Raw genomic sequence first — 16,980 nt, forward strand, 5'->3', positions numbered from 1 at the left:
ATTTGTTATCTTGTGCAGTCATTCAAAGTTTATGCCTTTCCCAGTCAATACAGGATGGTTAAAACAACTCATGACTACACATTACCCAGTTCTTTATCTATGTTGTTACACCTCATTCACCTTAACTTGGTATCTTATTCCATTTGAAGCTAATTTCCTGTATCTCAGCAGTAGAATAAGTTAATACCATGGCTCTACATCCTTGTCTTAGCACATCTTTGTGATTAGCATGACACTGGTGTTAATAACAGTGTCTAGTAACAGCTCATAACTCAGGATGGAGAGAGGACAGTATTAAGCCTATTAAGCCACGTTATGGTAGATGGAGTTTAGGCAGTCTTGAATTTATTTCATCATGTGTATTGGAGGCAGTTCTTCGTCTTTATCTTTCATATTTCACTAGAGATGGAATTCATAAATATTCATCCTCATTTGGAATAAGTTTGTAGAAGGTAGAACCACTTGTGTTCCATGTTAATGTATGTTCTTTGTTTATATTATTATGTTCATATTAAAGTTGCATATAAGTTATCACATTTTGTTTGATGTATACATTTCTCTTTATATTGTATTATGCACATCATTTTGTTTTTATATCAAGTTATTTTGTTAAGTTCTGCCATTGGATGAAGTTCTGTTGGTCCTCTACATTGTGAACCTTAAGTACATGTAAATGTTTGTTCTCCCCAGTTTCTGTACGCAACTTGAAAGTGGCTCTTGTCATCTAAGGTGTTAAATACCACTATGTCTTTGTCTTTTTATTTCTCAGATCTTGTATTTTGTTCACCTCTTATAACTTTGTGTCTACTCATTCTCTCTCTCTACTTTCATTTTACTCTCTCTCTCCGCTCTTTTCATCTCCGTCTCCTCTTGTCTCCTCTTTTTTTTGTCTTCTCTTTTCGTCTCCTCCTCCTCTCCTCTCCTTTCCTCTCTTCTCGTCTCCTTCACCTCTCCTCTCTTCTCGTCTCCTTCACCTCTCCTCTCTTCTCGTCTCCTTCACCTCTCGTCTCCTTCACCTCTCCTCTCTTCTCGTCTCCTTCACCTCTCCTCTCTTCTCGTCTCCTTCACCTCTCCTCTCTTCTCGTCTCCTTCACCTCTCCTCTCTTCTCGTCTCCTTCACCTCTCCTCTCTTCTCGTCTCCTTCACCTCTCCTCTCTTGTCTTCATCACTTCTCCTCCCTTCTCCTCTCGTCTTCATCACTTCTCCTCCCTTCTCCTCTCGTCTTCATCACTTCTCCTCCCTTCTCCTCTCGTCTTCATCACTTCTCCTCCCCATTCGTCTCCTCTCATCTTCATCACTTCTCCTCCCCTCTCGTCTCCTTCACCTCTCCTCTCCTGTCCTCTTGTCTCCACCTCTCCTATGGTCTCCATCACCTCTACACTCCTATGGTCTCCATCACCTCTACACTCCTATGGTCTCCATCACCTCTACACTCCTATGGTCTCCATCACCTCTACACTCCTATGGTCTTCACCTCTACACTCCTATGGTCTTCACCTCTCCTCTCCTCTCCTCTCCTTCACCTCTCCTCTCCTCTCCTCTCCTCCACCTCTCCTCTCCTTCTCTTCTGCTGTCCCCTAGCAATGGGGAAAGACAAACTCCTATGTACAATAATGTAATTTTATTTGTACAGTAATTACAAATAATGCTCACGTACAGTACTGTATAGTAGAAGGGACATACAGGTGTAAGATATATAAAAAAAAAATGTATTACCTGCTTTGAAGTCCTTTCAGTGTAGAATCTGAAATAAAACAGTTACCACTGAAAAAGAAATATATTAGTTACCCCTGAAATATAAGAGAAGACGAAAGAACTCATTCACACTGATGTGCAGGGGTGGGGTGACCTGGCCAGCTCCAGCTACACCTCCACCAGGGTGTCTGACCCAGTCACTCACCCCAGCCAAGATGGTGGTACCAGGTGGTGGTGGTGGTGGTGGTGGGAGTGAGAGTGTATGTATGTGTGGCTCAGTTGCCACACACACACATCTAGAACACTCACACTCCCACCACCACCACCACCACCACCACCATCTTGGCTGGGGTGAGTGACTGGGTCAGACACCCTGGTGGAGGTGTGGGCCGGGGGGGGGAAGACCCACTGGAGCTGGCCAGGCAGGGGAAGGGAAAGGCGGTAAAGCTGGGAGGAGAAGAGAGAAACGATGGGCTGGGGCCGAGATGGGGAGACAGATTGCCCCTCCGACAAGGCCAACCCCGGAAATCCCCACCGGGGATGGTAATCTGGTCCCTATCTAAACCCCTGCCCACCTTTCCCTCCCCTCCTCCCAGCCCTTCCCCTTCCCCCACCACCCCTGCACATCATGCCTCATATTCTCACTGGTAAGAACACTCCCTACCACCTCCTCCTTGCCATATTATTTATACATATTGACACCTAAGTTTTACATAGATGTAATATGCAAAATAAATCATTCTGATAGAGGTGCTAGGGAGGTCCTACACCAATGAGAATACAAGCCACACACACACACACACACACACACACACAGGAAGAGAAGATCAAGGGGAAGATGGAGACTCCTGGGAAACTGCATCAGCTCACTGAAGAGGTGGAGTGAGGGAGGAAGGAGGTAAGGAGGAAGGATGGGGAAGGAGGGATGAATTGAGGGTGAGGATTAAGTCTGCAGTCACCTGAAAAGAAGAGAGAAACTGTTAGTACCAAAGTAGGAAATAAAGTCCTGTATAGTTAACCCCTTCGACCCGAGTCATTTTCTTTTTTCAATATCCAATGATTCTATTCAGATACTTGAGAGATAATGACAGAGATGGCACATTTTCATCAGATAGAACTATGCCAATCCTAAAATACCTTGTCATGGTTGTGTGATATTCAGTGATCCAAAGTTACGAGGTAGAACTGTCTCCTTGGGTACCAGATTTATCCCATTCTGACTGCAACATAAAGGCTATATCTAATCTCTCCAAAGCTCCTGAACTGTATAAAATCAGCTGACAGGAAGGATATACAATCACTGGACTTGAGAGTCACTGAAGGCCATGTTCAACACCTGGTACTCAAAACGTTTTCCTATCTATCTATTGCCAGACGCCTTAATCCCGTACAGGGTGGCCACAAACAAATCTCCTCCGTATCGCCCTGTTCCCTGTCATTTCACTGCCCTGCTCCCAGCTCACACCTCCCTATCTCATAGATCTCTCCATCCCTCCATCTCATCCTTGGCCTATATTGAACATAATCATAAGGACACAGGGAAAATGTATCATATTTAGTGGGTTATTTATGGTTCTAACACCATCAGCCTCTGGTATTTAAAACATTCCTCCTAAGCCTTGTAAAACAAGGGAGACAGTAAGCACGTAAGAGAATATCAGTTAACTTATGAGGTGTTGAAGACTATAACTTCATCTGCCCTTTGCTATTCAAAATCTCTCTCCCATACTGCATAAAACTACCTGGAGACAGAAAGAATGATAAGATCCTTGGATTGAAAACTTAATGACAGAATGACTCCCTTCTTTTGATGAGTGCCAGTCTGAGTGAATGACAGTACAGCCAAGTGAAGGTGAGAGAAGTATAAGCCTGACAACCCATCCTGCTCACTTCTCTGCCCATCCCTCTCACCTTTCAACCTACATCGTACTGGCCTAAATTTAAGACACTCACTTTCACAGCACATACTTCCCCTGGTATAGCCCACCTTCTGCAACCTAGCCTCAGAGCCCTAAACTCCTGATGGTTCAGCAAAAGGCTCGATGATGGGGCAATAGTTGCAAGAAAATGACATTCAAGCTGAAAGGGCTAATGATCATCCCTCTTACTGTGACAAAGTGGGCAAGGATGATTAAGAGATTATGAAAAAACTGGTCAATAAAAACAAAATACAATATACATGAAAAATGGAAAAATGGAAAAAACAAGGCTTCTCTGACTGAAGGATGCTCAACCATTAATGTTTACAGGCTAATCCATTACACTAAACAGACTTGGCGACCCATACCAAAAATGAGTTAATCAATGCATACGACACAAGCTGGACTCCATTAACTGTAAACAATGGACTGAACAGGGAGGTTGCCAGAGATCGAGCAGCACGGACAGCCGCCATTAGCTAACCAAGGGCAACACAAGCATGCTGGAGCCTTTATAAATGAATGAACGATATATTTATTGACATGCAAGAGGGATATGTTCACATGACAGTGTAGATTGAGCCAAGCAGTGGAGCTGCCTGGCCATACAAACATCCCTCAACTCTCTGTCTTTCACAAAGAAGACTGTGGACGGCATGATGAAAAGGTCAACTTTAGCCTGCAGTCCACCGGGTTCACGTCAAGATAACCCTGAGGCCACAATACCAACATTATTCCACATTACCATTCAATTACCTGAACACAATACTGCATCACTTTCACTTGATATACAGAGGGAGACCACAAAGAATTTACCTTTATGTGCAACGTGGCTGGATGAGCATCCCTGAGCCAAACATATCATCCTATCCTGCATAAAGTAATTCTTGGATAATGATACTCGTGAGTCTGCGTTACTCAGCAATGCAAGAGACAACATAAACTTTAGGTTGCTTCCACAGTCTCTAGTGTTTGCTAAGGTACTGTCTGACTGTTAAATGTGATGTAAGTAGGTGTGGCAAGGTGTATCAGTGAAGTGGAGTCAGAATTCCAGGGGTGTGTGGCAGACTTTGTTCAAAGAGTCTCCTTCTATCTTTTTTTCCTCTTTCTCTCTAAACCCTACCTCATATCATCCACTGAAGGGAAAAAGAGGTCTGGATGATGATGATGACGACCAAACAAAGAGTGAAGTGCGGTTACAAAGTTGGTAACCAGCCACACAGCCATCACTCTTAGGCAGCAAACAATCAGCCACAAGTACACAAAGTCCAAGCTATGACTCTTACTTGTTACACATTATCATACATATCTCATTTTTTTCCCAATGTACAAGTCCCACAAAAGGTGTATATGAAACTGCAGGAGGGCAACTTCAGCCTGCAGTCCACTGGGTTCATGTTCGGATGAGTCTGGGGTTGCAAATACTATTTACATTGCAAATGTCAACTGTGGAAGCAACCATAAACCCCAGGAATGTGATTAACATCTTTTTTAATTCATTCTTGGCACTATGAGATTATTTTAGTCACATCAGGAGAAGCGTGTGTTGAATAAGGGCTCTATCAAGGCTGTATGTATTGTATAATGAAAGGCACTATCAAGGCTGCATCTCAGGCCTGTGGTACTGAAGGGATCTATCAAGGCTGTATGTATAATGAAAGGATAAAGGCTCTATTAAGGCTGCATCTCAGGCCTTTCATACTGAAGGACCCTATGAAGGCTGTATTTAAGGCTTGTGGTACACTGGGACTCTAGGAAGGCTATATCTAACCCTTTCAGTTAAAAAAATATCCATCCTTAGCAAAATAACACGAGTTTGGACGTGGCAAGAACAATATAAAAGACGTAAACACATTCACAGGGTTAAACCTTAATATCTAATACTAAAACAATAACTCTCACCTGAATGCCACTTCTACAGACGCCGAAACATGGGCTGAAACGTGAGCACATATTTGTAACCCCCTAACAACTCCAAAAAAATGAATGATAGTTGGATTTTGATACGAGATGGTTACTGAATGCAACCACAGATCAATACGGCTGGCAGCTAAGTGGTTCATGACTGGATTTTAACAACAGACCAATGACAGAAGTTGTTAAGGGGCTGAAAATAAAAAAAAAATAACAATTGCACAAATAAAAGAGTTACATTTCCCCAACACTCCGTCCTCATTATAAGATATGCTTAAAAACACAGTACAATTTTACACACAACTGGCACTGTAAACTGTCAGGAAACTATCCAATCAATTTTCAAGTTACCATGGCAATCAAGGCACTTATTTCATGGCTTAATCTGGACCTTAAAAACAGCAGGTACCAGAATCTACATATATTAAAAAAAGGGGAAAAAAAAGAAAAAAGAAATGAAAATGCCAAGGATGTTCCAATACATAGTCTCTTTGGTTACTAGTCAAATCAACCCTCCAATGTGAAAACACTTGGCCATCAACTGAGCCTTACTTATGAGGTACAAATGAGTCTCCTTGGTTACTATACCTCATACCAATTAATCTGGCCAGGCATGTATGGCAACACTGTTCCTGCCGAGATTCTGATTGGCTGGAGGTGTTTGTTTGATTTCGTTGTTGCTTAAATCGATACTCTCTTTGTTGTCAGATGTGATACAGAGTATGTCAACAGTACAATCGTGAAAAGCATAAGAAGTCCGTTATATACTTAACAAAAATGAAATTTTCGTAGGAAGATAGAGATATGAGTCAACAAAGTATTATAACAGTCCAAGTCAAGGTCAGCATTCGAGCAATTCCTTTAAATCTCCGACACTCCGTAATATAACAGAAAATTAATGAAACCTGCTTAACCCTTTAACCGCGGGTGTCATTCCAGAATGACGTTGCAAAAACTGGACCAAACCGCGGGTGTCATTCTCGAATGTTTGTGAATATTTTGAATACCCCGCGTTTTTTCCGTGCGCCAATTGTTTCAAGGGAGAGTAGCTATTAAGTTCTTTCACTCCAGCCGACCCCCACCTCCCTCTTCCCCCCCCTGGGGCCCCACCTCCCACCCCCTGGGCCCCCCACCCCACCCCTGACCAAGCGCGCATCAGTATCTGTCCAGCTGTGTGAGTGACAACACATGTTGATGTGGCAGTGAAGTGCAGGCAATTACAGTGCCTTTTACCTGTCTCAGTGAACACAGAGTGGGTGTTTATCGTATGTGCAGTGTTCATATATGTTTATAGTATTATTATCAGAATGTGATTGGCATTTGGTAATGGTGTGTGAGCGAAAAATAGTGATTACAACACCGCTGATGTGGCAGTGAAGTGCAGGCAATTACAGTGCCTTTTACCTGCCTCAGTGAACACAGAGTGGGTGTTTATGGTATGTGCAGTGTTCATATATGTATATAGTATTATTATCAGAATGAGGTTGGCATTTGGTAATGGTGTGTGAGCGAAAAATAGTGATTACAACACCGCTGATGTGGCAGTGAAGTGCAGGTAATTACAGTGCCTTTTACCTGCCTCAGTGAACACAGAGTGGGTGTTTATCGTATGTGCAGTGTTCATATATGTTTATAGTATTATTATCAGAATGAGGTTGGCATTTGGTAATGGTGTATGAGCGAAGGTAATGATGTGTGAGCGAAAAATAGTGATTTTACACCCCTCACTTCTAACGGCACTGCCCGTCCTGTGAAAGTCAACAAAGTCATGAAACCTACATCAATGGAAAGCTGAAGGTTAGTACTTTCTAATGGTACCTTATTTTTTTCTCTAGCTTTATTTTGTGCAGAGTTATTAAGGTTTAAAGGTTTGTTTACATTTGGCTGAAACCCCCGCGGGAGAGGACAGTCAGACCAAAACAATACCCGCGGTTAAAGGGTTAATCTAAGCGTTTGTATAACACATATTTAAATTATAAGATCAGTCTGCACCCTTAAATCGTGCCACAACTCTGAGTAATTAAAAATTGTAATGAAAAGACGAGTTCTGCGGGGAGGGAGGTTTGAAAAAATTGCGAAAATCAGAGTAGGCTAAAGGAAAACTATTTCATTATATATCCTCTATTATCACAGTACGGACTGATCTTAAAATTTAAATGTGTCATACAAACGCTTAGATTAAGTAGGTTTCCTTAATTTTCTGTTATATTACGGAGTGTCGGAGATTTAAAGGAATTGTTCGAATGCTGACCTTGACTTGGACTATTGTAATACTTTGTTGACTCATATCTCTATCTTCCTATGAAAATTTCATTGTTGTTAAGTATATAACGGATTTGTTATTGCTTTTGACGACTGTACTGTCGACAAACTCAGTATCACATCTGATAATAAAGAGAGTATCGGTTTAAGCAACAACGAATTTGAACAAACACCTCCAGCCAATCAGAATCTTGGCAGGAACAGTGTTGCCATACAAGCCTGGCCAGATTAATTGGTATGAGGTATAGTTAAATCAACCCTCCAATCAGACAACACCTGGCTATCAACTGAGCTGCAAGGGCACACGCATCTCTGCCAGGTTGAACACACTGTAAATTGGTTAACTGGCCAAGCAGGTACGGTAAGCACTGCTATTACTATCTGTGGCAATTTTTTGATAAGTTACTGTGGACTAATACTGATAGCAAATGTTTAAAAAAAATGACAAAAATGAGAATTATAATGAGGACTTGGTGCATCTATTTATCTATCTATCTAACTGTGTACGTCCAGGCATCTTCGTCTCGTGCAGAATCGACGTAGTCTTGGGATGCATTTCCTCGGGGAGTCAAATGATCATGTTGTAGAAGTGGTGATGGTCATCTTGCAATCTGCCTGAAAAATATAAGAGAAATGTCATACCAATATAACACAGGTACCATCAACCATCATCATCATCATCATCATCATTATCATCATCATTATCCTCATCATCATCATCATCACCATCACCATCCTCCTCCTCATCATCATCATCATCATCATCACCATCATCATCATCATGATCATCACCATCACCATCCTCCTCCTCCTCATCATCATCATCATCATCATCTAACTCATGCCTTAGTTATGAAGCAGGAATGAGTCTCCTTGGTTACTAGTCAAATTTATCCTACAATCTGACTACACCTGTCCATCAACTGAACTAAACGAGGTTAGGGATCTTTGCCAAGTGAAATTAAATGGATTATAGTTATTACTGATCTGCAAGACATATATATGGAGTAAATGTTTCATCTTTGGAAGTTATTTCTGTACGAGTTATCTATCTGTCTGTCTAATTTATCTATCTACCTACACTATCTATCTATCTACCTTATCTATCTGTCCATCTTCCTCCCTTAGCGGTTGGCCACAAACAAACTGCCTCCATGTCACTGTTTTCTACCATCTGGCTGCTCTCCCTCCAGGTCACACACCCTCCTCATCTCATCCTCAGTCTCCCCCTCCCCTTTCCCCTTCAATCTCCCTCATACACACACTTCCAGTCAGTTTCTCATTCTCCATCCCCTCCACCTCAACCTCAGTCTTCCCTCCACCTCATTAACACACACACTCTTCTAGTCAGTCTCTCATTCTCCGTCCATAATAACACTCACCTTAACACAGACGATAACACAGCTGAAAAGGCACATACTCTCATTCCATCTCAGTAACAACATCCACCACCACCATCCTGCAAGAAAAAAGATACATTAGACCACATTGGAACAAGAGATATCACCACCATCCTGCCAGAAAAATAATTAATCAACCATCTACTACTATAGTTTTAATTTACAACTATACCCATCAATGCCCTGTTCACTATAACCATGAAAACCGTCACCCACCTCGTTCTACAAACATTCTTAACTACCATTACTTCCCTAACCCTGCACAAGAGGAGTGTGGATGGCAGGAGGACAAGGTCAGCCTGCAGTCCACTGGGTTCACATTTCAGTACCAACCCCTGCCCAAAAGTCATATTGTTTCGTATCATTTATAACGGCCCCAACCTGCTTACGTACATCAGCCTTGGTCACCTAATGGCAGCTTTCCACACTGCTCAATCTCTGGCAGCCTCCCTGTTCAGTCCTCTATCCTTGACGTCACATTCTATGGCCTCGTCCCAGTTCTTTTTCAGTCTGCCCCTCACAACATAACACACACACACACCACCATCGTCCATTACATACAGTACCCTGTGATGCCTCCATGTCTATCTATCTATCTATATATTGCCAGACGCCTTAATCCCATACGGGATGGCCACAAACAAATCGCCTCCACGTCACCCTGTCCCCCCGCCATTTCACTGCATTGTGTGGAAGAAAGAGAAGACGGAGGGGGGTGCAAGGAACAGCGTGGTGGACTGAAGAGGTGAAACAGGCTGTGGCACAAAAGAAGAAAGCATACAATGAATGGATGAGAAAAAGGGGCGTGGAAGAAGTTGAGAGGCGGAAGAGAGAGTTATATGTAGAAAGAAAGAGAGAGGTGAAAAGATTAGTAAGAGAGAGTAAGAAGAGAGTGGATGAGGAATTTGGAAGGAATTTGAGTGTAAAGTGGAGGGACTGTAAGAAAATGTTCTGGAAAGAGGTGAAAAGAGTAAGACAAGGTGGAAGTGAAGTTAGCAGGGGAGTGAAAGATAAAAATCGTAGATTACTAGTGGAGAAGGGAGAAAAAGTGAGCAGAAGGAGAGAACACTTTAAGGAATTGTTGAACGTAGAGGATGGAAGTAATGCGAGTATAAGTGGCTGGGGAATGGCTGGGAGAAGGAGGTAGGTGAGAAGACAGGAAGAAATCAGTAGGATAGAAGTTGTGGAAGCAATGAAGAAAGTTAAATCTGGGAAAGCCCCAGGAATTGATGGAGTGTGTGGTGAAATGCTGAAGCATGGGGGAGAGATAGTAGTAGAATGGATGTGGAAGATGTGCAGATTGGCCTGGGAGGAAGGTAGAGTCCCAGAGGATTGGAAGTCAGGTATAATTATTCCCTTGTACAAAGGAAAAGGGGAAAAAGAAGTGTGTGGTAATCATAGGGGCATTTGTCTTCTTAGTATAATAGGAAAAGTGTATGGTAGGATACTTATTGACAGAGTTAGAGAAAGAACAGAGAAATTAGTTGGAGAGGAACAGGGAGGCTTTAGGAAGGGAAGAGGTTGTGTAGATCAGATATTCATCCTTAGATCTTTAGTGGAAAAGTTTCTAGAGAAGGGAAAGAAGTTGTATGCGGCTTTCATGGATTTGGAGAAAGCATATGACAGGGTGGATAGACAAGGATTGTGGAAAGTGTTAAGAATATATGGAGTTGATGGGAAGTTGTTGAATGCTGTGAAGAGTATGTACGATGGTGCGAAGGCTGCAGTGCGTGTGGATGGTGAACTAAGTGAATTTTTCTCTTTGAAAGTTGGGTTGAAACAGGGATGTGTCATGTCTCCATGGTTGTTCAATCTGTACATGGATGGGGTAATAAAAGAGGTACAAGGTAGGGTAGTGGATGTTGGAGTGGCCCTGGTGAGAGAGGATAGTGTTTGGAAACTCCCTGTACTGTTGTTTGCAGATGATACTGTGTTGTTGAGTGAAGACGAAGGGGAGCTGCAAGGCTTGGTGGATGAGTTTGGGAGAGTGTGTAAGAAACGAAATCTGAAGGTGAATGTAGGGAAGAGTAAAGTGATGGTCTTTGAAAGAGGTGAAGTCAGTGAATGTACAGCGAGGTTGGATGGTGAGGAATTGGAAAATGTGAGTACGTTTAAGTACTTGGGTAGTGTGATGAGTAAGGATGGAGGTTTGGAGGGTGAAGTGCTTGAAAGGGTACAGCAGGGAAGAAAGGTTGCTGGTTCTTTGAAAGCAGTGATAAGAAACAGGGAAGTGAGCATGGAAGTGAAAAAGTTACTACATGACAGTATTGTGATACCAACTCTAACGTACGGAAGTGAAGCTTGGACATTGTTGGAAGGACACAAGTCAAGAGTGAGAGCAGTGGAAATGAGTTATTTAAGAGGAGCCTGTGGAGTCACATGGAGAGATAGGCTGACGAATGAGGATATAAAGGAACATTGTGGTGTTGATGTGGATGTGATAGGGAGCGTTATGAGGAACACACTGAGGTGGTTTGGCCATGTGGAGAGGATGGAGGGTGAAAGACTGACGAAGAGAGTGTATGTGAGTGAGGTGGAGGGGGGAAGAGGGAGGGGGAGGCCGAGGATGAGATGGAGGGATGGGGTGCTTCCAAGAGATTGGGTGTGCTAAGCCGACTCCGCTCTTTCTTTACCCCTGCACAATTGTTGACTCTATACAGAGGTTTTATCCGCCCCTGTGTGGAGTACAACTCTCATGTGTGGGGAGGCTCCCCACATACAGCTCTTCTCAATAGGGTGGAGTCAAAGGCTTTTCGTCTCATTAACTCTCCTCCTCTTACTGACTCCCTTCAACCTCTGTCTCTTCGCCGCACTTTTGCATCTTTATCTCTTTTCTATCGCTACTTTAATGGTCACTGCTCCTCTGAACTGTCTGCTTGCATTCCTCCACCTCTACGACGGGCGCGTAGCACCCGTCTGGCAGCAAACTCTCATCCCTTTTCTGTCCAACTCTCTAATGCAAGAGTTAACCGTTACTCCCAGTCTTTCATTTATGCAACAGGTCAGCTCTGGAACTGTCTCCCTCTATCTGTATTTCCTGCTGCCTATGATCTCCAGTCTTTCAAACTCAGTGTGTCCAGGCATCTCAAAATGATCGGATCTTGAATTTGGCTCTCTATTGTATTTTGTTTTTCTCTTGGAGGGAACTGTTACTGCGGGCCATGGCCTTTGGTTCCTTCTTCCTCGCATTAAAAAAAAAAAAAAAAAAATATGAGAGAGAGGGGTGTGAGTTGGGAGCAGGGCAGTGAAATGGCGGGGGACAGGGTGACTTGGAGGCGATTTGTTTGTGGCCACCCCAAACGGGATTGAGGCGTCTGGCAATAGATAGATAGATAGATAGATAGATAGCTCCCTCTCTCATATACCTCTCCACTCCATCCCTCCATCTCATCCTTGGCCTTCCCCTCCATGTGCTGGCAGATACAACTGAGCAACTTCTCTTCCCAGCTAAATGTATAATAAACTCAAATGAAAAGCACCTTCTATCTATCTATCTATTGCCAGACGCCTCAATTCCGTTCGGGGTGGCCACAAACAAATCGCCCTGTCCCCTGCCATTTCACTGCCCTGCTCCCAACTCACACACCCATCTCTCATATATGCACATAATTATAAAGGATGAGAAAAACTTGACAGAAATGTTGTAAGTGCTGAGGGACTTTTGTAAATGCTTTCAGAGGCAGAAACAACATATATAAATACATATATTAAGTTGGACATAAAATTGGAGGCCAGCAGTGGAATATATGTGGTTTATTTGTGAATCTTATGAATTATATTAGTAAGTCTATCTATATGTCCTTAATTCCTTCCCTATTCTCTGCAGGGATGATGGCTGACTGCAGAAGAAAGCTGCTTAATTTTACCCTCCAGTTTACAAAGTTGATATTCAGATAGGCCTGGCACCTCCAGCACTATTCAGCATCACCACAATTATATATATTGGCGTGAACGTCAACCAGGTGGACTTTAGGCTGAAACTGGCCTCTCACAGTCCACCATCCTCCTTTCTGGGCTTAAGGATGGAGTTAATAGTTTGTATATCTAGACAGGGGAGCCTCCTCATTATACTGGTGCTACCGCGGGAAGGTGCCCCCCTCCAGCACCACAGCTTCCATGAAAACGAGCAATGAGATGAAAATTTTAGGTTCGCTGCCTCACCCTCCCCGTACATCATCAGCCATTCCCCCCATTATCACGAACTTCCATATACTTTTCCCCCTTCCCCTTACTCTTGCATACCTAAAAATAAAATAACAATACTCACTTTCAAAATCAAAGACGTCGGTGTCTAGAAAAACACAAATAACTTTGTGGGAACGATGCTTTGAGCGTCGCCATGGAAGCCTTAAAATGGAGTCTGCTGTATTTATTTATTTTTAGCGGCTTTTGCCAATAAATACTATGTTAAAGTTGATTCTGTTTAATTCATATAGCAAACTGCCAACACAATCTTAAGTTTCTTCTCTTTTGCTTTAATTTCTTGTCACTTTATTCACCTTTTTGTGGGAAGTAATTAAAGAGACTTTACTGTTACACAAACCGTAAATGCATATTAATTTGGATATAATTTCGTGCCCAGCGTTAATTAATTGCCTTTCTAGATTAATGGAGTTCAGATCAATTTTTATAGGCTAAATGTATACCGCTTGGCTGAATTCATGTCAAAATAGAAAAGTGCTCTTTCCTCTTCCCAACCTTTCCCTTCTTTCCTTAAGGTCTTTTCCTCTGTCTCCCCTCCCTTCTCATTTACCCATCTCCTTTCCTCCTTGTCTCCTTCTATCCTTTCCTTCTTTCACTTATCTCCTCCTTCCTCTCTTCCTCCTTTTCTTCCTTCCGCACTCCCTTCCTCTTTCTTTCTTTCCTTACCTCCCTCCTCCCTGCATTTCCTCCTCTTCTTTCTTTCCTTCCTTCCTCCCTGCCTCTCTTCCTTCTTTCCTTTCTTCTCCCCTTTCTTCCTCCTCGATTTGTCCTTCCTTCCTTCCTCTCCCTTCATCCCTCTTCATTTTTCCTTTCTTCCTCTTTTCCTTCATTCCTCTTCATTGTCTTTCTTTCATTCATTCCTTCTCTCCTTAATTTACCCTTCCTTATTCCTTCCTTCCTTTACCCTTTCCTCTTCCTTCACTTCTTCCTAGCTTCCTCCTCTCTCTCAACAGCATGGCTACCAATGACAGGCCACACATTTACCATTCAAGCCCCTGGAATCCTGGACCCACCTCATAGGCACACCTTCCACATGTAACTTTTTATCCTCTTGTAACCTATATCGTGTAGCTCAGGGACAGAAAAAGACACTAGTTTGGTTCTACTGTAAATCCTTCCCATAGCAACATCTTTGTGACTCTACTATTTTCTCCTTAACCTAGCCAAGATTTTTATTCTTTTGTAGCTTATTTCATGTAGTTCTGTGGTTAGAAATTCCAATGCTGTATATACTATGACAACAGCAATATAACACTTCTTTGTGACTAGCACTATATCCTAGCATTAACCTGATCTTACAGCTCAACATTCAAGATGGAGATGAGGCACTTTTAGGCATGGTTAGAGTAGTAGTCGCAGTTGCAGCCCTCCTGATTCACCTTAAATGTGAACTTGGTGGACTGCAGACTTACGCTTACATTCTGACACTCACCATCCTTCTTTTGGGGGATAGGGAAGTAGCTGGGGGACATCTGTATAACCATATAGTTGAGTGACCTGGTTTTATCACTGCCACCATGTGAGTGAATTCCTCTCCATCACCCAGATAAGAGTAGTTGCTTAATTTCAGGCCATCTGATCTAGCCTGTTGTGCTTGTGTTTGTGTGTTGAAGCGTGGGGTGGTGTTCTGCATGATCTGTTGGGTGTTGTAGTGCATATTAGATAGGAATGGAGTCCAGGTTGGGGAGGCATGGGACATCACTGATCTATTATTTCTTTTAGTTGCCCAAGTCTGGCCCTGTAGTTCCCTGAGTGGTCCTTGAAGGTGGGTCAGGTGTCATATGTAAGTCTAGGGATATTAGTGAGGGTGTATGCAGCACATGTACATTGTTAAGTGTATTGTAAGGGGGAGTAATGTACCTGTGTTCATGTTTACCGCTGGTGGTGAGTGTGCTGGTGGATTGGGTTCGGGTGACTGTCGGCCTGTTGTTCTTGATCCGTGTCTGCAGTGTGTTGGGGTAATTCTGTTGCAGTGTGTTGAGGTTGTTCTGTTGCAGTGTGTTGAGGTTGTTCTGTTGCAGTGTACAGGCTGTGTCTGTCAGATTAAAGTAAAACAAATACGCCAACATTACCATAGATTTCAAGACATGAGGGATACAAACTTAAAAATCAATTTTTTTTTTTTTTTTTTTTTTTTTTTTTTTCCCAGATAAAATAAAAAAATACCACATCCTCATCAATAAAACTCACGCACTTATGAACGTGTGCAAGCACACACACACACACACACACACACACACACACACACACACACACACACACACACACACACACACACACACTCCCCCATCACAAATTTTAGGATACAAAGTTCAAACAAAAAAGGTCACAGTCTTTTTTTTATTCAGCTACAATTATAAAATAAATGTGACGTGCTATTGGTAAAACTACTGAAATGAAAAAATAAGTACCGTAAATCTTTCTCACAAATTCATCTGTTATTATGTATCTCGTATAAAATATCTCTTTTTCATCACCAAATTTGTGAACCCAGAGAGCGGAATTCTAGGTGCCATATGAGCCTCCTTCCCACCGCTTCCTTTCTATTATTTCTGCATGTCATACCTTCACCACTCTCCGGTATGCTTCTTGTCACCCTTTCCTTAGTGATTTATCCTGCTTATTACACCATAACCTTCCACTGACAAATAAGGAAGCACAGAAGCAATGTGGCGCTGATGTGGATGTGACTGTGGAGTGCTGTGGTGTTGATGTGGATGTGACTGAGGAGTGTTATGGTGCTGACGTGGTGTGTTGTGGTGCTGTGGATGTGACTGAATGCATTAAGTGAAATATTGTACTCTGAGATAGTCTGGCCAGGTGGAGAGGGTAGAGAATGAAAAACTGACAAGGAGAGTGTATGTGTATGTTGGTGCAGGTGTGCGTATGTTTTCATGTTGAGTTACACAGAGACTGACAGACAAGTGAGGGAAGTGAAGGAGTGTTGTGGTGTTGATGTGGATCTGCTTTTGAGAATTTCAAGAGAAATACAGAGATGCTTAGGTGATGTGGAGAGGATGCACCACAGGAGACTGACAAGAAGAGTGGATGTGACTGAGAGGAGACCAAGGATGAGATGGGGGGATGGAGTGGAGAGATACATGAAAGAGGGAGAGGTGAGTTGGAGAGAAGGCAGTCAAATGGTAGAGAACAGGGCAACATGGGACAAAGGCATCTAATATACACGAGGACGCTGGGGTGTAATGTGAAGAAGAAGTCACCAAGGAAGGGGTGTTAAGAAATTATAAGGACAATTAGAATACAGGCCAGAGAGTGGTCACATGAGGTTATTTATATTACATCTTAGTACCACCTGACATGTTCAACATCATCATCATCCCCATTGTCACCATCATCCATATACCTTTTCCCACCTATGGGTGAGGCAGGAACCAGAGGGCAAGAAACTATTAAATAAGAAACTAACCACAAGTCTGGCCAACTGAGAGGGCCACACTCTCATTCACTCATCATTCAAGCCCCCAGAATCCTGTCTCCACCCCACAGACATAAGCATTCATACCTATGCCATACAGTGAGACAAACCAATAGACATATAGACAGATATATAGACAGACATAGTTTCC

This window comes from Coenobita brevimanus, chromosome 48, assembly GCF_032717465.1.
Source record: "Coenobita brevimanus isolate Jiangsu-jjx chromosome 48, ASM3271746v2, whole genome shotgun sequence".
NCBI classification, from domain to species: Eukaryota; Metazoa; Arthropoda; class Malacostraca; order Decapoda; family Coenobitidae; genus Coenobita; species Coenobita brevimanus.